This window comes from Pinus tabuliformis, chromosome 8, assembly GCF_031772625.1.
Source record: "Pinus tabuliformis cultivar Carrire ecotype Pingquan chromosome 8, CPIR1, whole genome shotgun sequence".
NCBI lineage: Eukaryota > Viridiplantae > Streptophyta > Pinopsida > Pinales > Pinaceae > Pinus > Pinus tabuliformis.
In genome coordinates, this window is record NC_142294.1 from 1,289,628,971 (window position 1) to 1,289,634,970 (window position 6,000).

Genomic DNA, 6,000 nt, shown 5'->3' on the forward strand with positions numbered 1-6,000 from the left:
CACCACATTCATCCCACTTTCATTATCATTGGGCCACATTTATGTTTTTCCAAACTTTTTTAATTCTTAGCCTTTTTAAGTGAATTTGTGGTTAAAAATTAGAAAATAATGTGCATATGCTTATACCTAACAAGTGGGTTGAGATTGTTGACATGTGTAGGTCAAAAGGAGGCTTCTAGAAGACCTTTATGTGGCACTCTAAGGCCAAATTCGAATTTGAGTAGAAAGAATCATAGGATCATGAGGATATGTGTCACATCTCCTAATTGTATTGAAACTCTAAGAAGACATGTGTCTTATCAGTTCCTATTTTGATTAGGACTCTAGAGGTAAAGGGAGAGATTCATGGACTCTCATTAATGAGATGCCTTCTCATCTTTTTGTATAAATAGGAGATCTCTCTCCTTCATTTGTTAACTTGTTAGCTTGTTAGTCTTAGCTTAGCTTGGATTTTGAGTTCTTTAGCTTGGAGTGTGTAGTTCTTCTTTGATGGCTTTGGAAAGCTTTGGAGAGATTTGTTGTACTTTGTAATTTTCAAGAATTTGAATAAATCTTTGATGTTCTCAACATGGAAGGAGATGTGAAGTAGATGTTATGGAGCACATTAGAATGTAAGGTAGAGTAGATTTTATTTTGTAATTTTGCTTTGATTTCATTCATGTATGTCATTTTATTGCTTTCAAGTTTGATAGTTTAGATTTTCCATTCATGCAATTTTAATTCATGCAAGTGTGTTCAATCGGTTGATTGTAGATTAGTTTTTCTTTACATGTTTTTGCATCAAATAGTGACATGAGATTTGCCTCTCTGCTGAACTTTTTCTTAAGCTTTTCAATTTCAGTTATGCTTTGATTTCAGTCTTATTTATTTGTTGTTGTTAGTTAGTTTAGATATCAAATTATTCATGTCATTTGACATTATCTCCAGAGCCATGGCTTAACCCCGAAAAGCTACTTGGTGAGCTATCGGATTATGAGTGAAGTGATTTGATTTTACTTTCATCTCTGCAATTAGATATCAAGTTCTTCATGTTATTGACGTTATCTCCAGAACCATGGCTTAACCCCGAAAAGCTACTTGGCGAGCTATCGGATTATAAGTGAAGTGACTTCACTTTACTTTCATTTGCAAGTAGGTAATTTAGATATCAATTCTTCATGTTATTGATGTTATCTCCGGAGCCATGGCTTAACCCGGAAAAGCTACTTGGCGAGCTATCGGATTATAAGTGAAGTAAATTGATCTTGCTTTCGTTAGTCTGCAATTTTTGGTTTGTTTAAGTGCAATAGTTTAGATTTTATTTCTGTAATTAGATGGGCAGCAGAGATAGTGATTTCATGATCAGTATTTCATCTTTTGTTTGATTTAAGTAGATGCATATTTACATTCTTGTTCAAGTATTAATTTTATCAATAGCATGTTTTGAGATCTTTTGAAGTGCTAAGTTTTGAAAGTTACCATAAGGGACATAAACCTTGTCTTGAAATCTACATTCATACTTGACCTTTAAAAGTATTCTTAAGACCTTAGAATAGGATTTCCATTTGCATTAGACACTTTAGGAGATCAACAAGAACAAAACCCCAAAATAAGATAAAAACTATAAAACAACGAAGTAAGAAAAAAGGGTAACTAAGCACATATGGTGCACCACACTTCATCAGTTTATGATACCGAGATTGACAATTTATCTAGAGCAATTTAGGACGTTAAATTAACTAGACATTTTGGCGCCGTTGCCGGGGAAGTGTAATTAGGAGACCTTATTTCTTACATCTAAATGTTTTTTTTAATAATTCTTGAGTACGCTCTCCTCCTACACTTTGTGTGATCTGGAGGATTAGAAAAGGGATTTTTATGTAAAAAAGAAAAAATTAATAATTCTTGAGTATGCTCTCTTCCTGCACTTTGTATGATCTCGAGGATCAGAAAAGGAATTGTTATGTAAAAAAAAAAAAAAGGGAGACAAAATAAACTTCATCATTTCAATTGATTCAATAAAAAAAAATAATGAAACTCAACTGCTTTGATAGGTTCATTTGTCCAAGATTTATTGGTTATGGTTTGTAGTGGTCCTCAAAACACTGTGTCCTATTTTAATAAGATTCTGCAAATTAGCTGCAGAATGCAGTCTGATTCTGCAGCTAACTATGAATTCCGCAGCTAATTTCAAGGTTTAGCAGGTTACAGGCGTCCAATGAAGAAACCGACCACATGGGCATCTCCAGAATTGTCCTGACATGGATCCTATCCTAGTCACCCAGCCCAGATTGATAAAAAAATCAGCTTAAGGCCTCATTCAAAGTTCTATTTTTAGCATATTTTACTTGAAGTCTTTGTTGTCTGAAATTTAAAATCATTAATCCTTCTTATAAAATTTCACAATTTCAGAGAAAAATGAAAAGCAATCAATGGTTATCCCCAATTCTAGTTTCCATTGTGGCCTCAATAGAAAATTTGCATTCCTGTTCAAGCTTTGGCCTTAAAACAAACCTACAAAAACATTTAAAAAATAAAAAAATAAAAACCTGCAATAGCCTACTCTAGATGTTTGCCTGACTCTCACTAGCAACAAACCAGGCGGGGAGTTGCTACTGACATTAGGGAAGATGCATGACCTTTATTCTACAGGAGTTGTTGTTGTTGTTTATTCTGATCTTAATCTAATCATCATAAAGCAGCAGAGGCTATTTCTTTGTGCTGAAAATTGCAAAACCAACAGCCTCATGCGCATCATAATCAATGATAGTTGAACATCACCTGCTTTGAAATGAGATAGAGAAGCAGCAGCGCTTACCATCTGTCTTCTCCTCAATACGCAATAAGATTTGTGTACTGTTCTTTTATCTCTGTGCATTCGTTTTTTTGACCGTCAGCATAATCAATTTGTGGACCGTTCACTCTCGCTCTCTGAAGGTGGACCACCATTAGTGACAAGCACAACTAAGGAAATTACACAGCGAATCAAACCAGAAGGCCGAATGTAACAATTCGTAAAAATGCAGAACAGTAAAAATGTTAGTTCAGGAAAACGCAAAACAATAAAAAAATGTCAAACTTTGAATGCACGATTTGGCCAAACAGAGACAAATTTGGGAAAAATAAAACATGGGTTTTTTCACCAATAGGGTCAATTAGATAAGTTAGAAATTGTTTTAATAAATTCGTGGCAGTTTGAGAGAATTTCTCGGTTCTCTGAAGCCTCTTTTTACGTGCCGCATGAAAAAAACGAATTTTAATTAATGAACATGCTGTGATTTAATTCGACATGCCTGAAGAAGAGAATTCTAATTAGGAATCAACTGTGTGCTGGCATCTAAAACTTGATTACACGCCTCCCATCTTTAATAAACTCATACTTCATCACACACCTGTTTAACAGCAAGACGTATCCCAATTGAATACGACTCTTCCTCGAAGCTTTTCACGTCTACTAGCTGCACAGTTTGGACCGAATTCTATCATGCGAAATTTTTATGTGTGGTTAGGTCGCTTGAAAGGGAATTTCTTACACACTTGCTAACTTGTAGTTAAATGCCTCTAGACATTCATGAGAATAGATTGTTGGCTCGTGCTTTTATTATGATTATCATGGTGGTCACATGCTTACACTTCAGGAGAGAGCACAATATTGGGACGGAATCACCTTACATGAGTTAGAAATGAGAAGAGTTTCCAGCAATAAACTAAGCAATTTTTCTGGTGATATTGTTGTTCTTGTTTTTCTGTGGACAGAGGAGAGTGCCACATTCAAATGAGCTAATTTGAGCTTCTGCCTAATTTGTAAACTTTCCTTTACTTTGACCAGAAGGGCTTGTTACGTCAGAGACGGATCTGCATGTTGGCTCTGCATTTGTCGTATGCTGTGTTAATTTTAATTTCAAATACAGACATTTGCTTGTTACCATCTGAAACCATTTTTCTTCCACATAACCACTCTGTTTTCATATATCTGTCTTCTACATTGGTGTTTACGCAGTAAAAAAGGCAGAATGGGTCTCATTGTGAGGACAGAACCGAGGGAGTCATCAAAGCTGTTGAAAAGATCATACATTTCCATTACTCTGATATATTTTCATCATTAAAACTGTTTTGCTTCATATACTATTTACAAATTTTTTATTTTTCAGGCAGACAATGAAGAAAAAAAAAAATATAGCAGATCATGAATACTTGGTCTTGTGCACTAGCTATGATCTTAGGCTCTATCTCCTTGGTACTTGGCTGCATAAAATCTCTTTTCCAATAACTTAATCAGAAAACTGATGGTTGACTGTCTTTTAGCTATGGAATGCAGCCTGATTCCGTAGTTAACTGACAATTCCGCAGCCATTTTCATACTTCTATAGGTTATAGGTGTCAAGAGACGAAACAAACCACATGGGTAGCTGGGAAAATGTCATTACATGGATGGTGTTTTATCCATTTGATCCAAATTGATGAAAAAGACCCCAGTCAAAGGGAATTCAAGGTGTGTGTTATCACTAAGTTGCAACACTAAGTCGCCACGTGTCAAGAAAAAAACAATTTTGAATCAATGAAATGAATAAGTTATTTGATCACTTTTTTGAAGGTATTGATTAATTTTGGACTGATGATGAAAGATGAATGGCTAAAGTCCAATTCCGCAACTGTTCTCCAATTCCGCAGCTGAAAAACCTCATTGTTCAAATCAGCCTCACTTTCTCATATAAAGTCAGATTTTGATGATTCAAGTATCGTTGGAAAGATCTCAACAAGATCTACACAATGATAAATCCACGTTAGAGTTTGAAATGGTAAATAATGAAATAAATTGCTGAAAATAAGCAACATTCAACTTAGGGAACTAATTCCAAAGCAGGTACAACTTCATTTGATTTTTCCTTTGAGAACTTGTTTCATTAATACAAATTCTTAGTTTTGTGTGTAAATATTATAACTAGAGAGATTAATCACCTCTCTCCTTTGATAATCTTACATTCCATTGCAGAAGAAGTATTAGTTTTTTTGCAGGTTCCAGGAGGAAGGACAAATGACTATAAGAAAATGGTGTTTCTCTAAGAGACCAATTTGTTTCATAAGAGGATGATCAACAATAAAGAGAAAATATGCCGATGCAAAATCAGATCCAAACACTTGAAAAACTTTCAGATACTATTGTTTCCATCACATCCATACCTCATAATAAACCATTCACCTCATTTCACTCCATATTTTCCATTTACATTCACATACACTTTCCATCTCTTTTTGTCCATTCATAACCCACAAATAAAAGCAAGAGGCTCATTCACATGCTTATTGCTCATTGCCATTTCTACTCTCCATTGCCATCTTCCATTTTCATCTTCCATTTCTTGTCATATTAATTTTGCAAATAAGCCTTGCTTCAATGCAAATTATTGAGTCCATAGTCCTTTGAGTCTAAGTTCCTTGTAAAGACACCTTGAGATTTGCATCCCTTAATGGCAAGTCCTCACGCTGACAAACAATGGGAATACATTAACGTCCCTTTCTCATCAGATCTTCTAGGTGACTCGACATTAACAAATCCATTCGTACATAGCAAGATGTGTTTGGGCATCTTGACTCTCATTGTTATCAATGATGAGAGTTCTCGTGTTGATTAGTGGCATCCATCAATGGCCACTAAGTCAACAATTTCCTACTATGTTCGACATCAGAACATTTTTTTCACATAGTAGGAATTGTGCCAATGGGTTTTGAAGACATGAAGATTATTATTTTCAGCATTTTGGAGCAGATTCAGCAAGTTTTAGTAGAAGCAAAAAAAATCATCTTAACTCTTTATCCATGACTCTTCTTGTTTAGCCACTTGAAGAAGAATATGATCAGAATTTTGTAGCCACCACAAATACAACTCATCCATTCCAAAGGGTAAGTTAAGGTACGTCATTTTCTAACTTTTTTACCATAGATTTCCATAAAAAGATAGAATGATAATTGTTGGGAAAACATTTCTCTTCCTCATTTCATAAAATTGCCAATACCATTAGT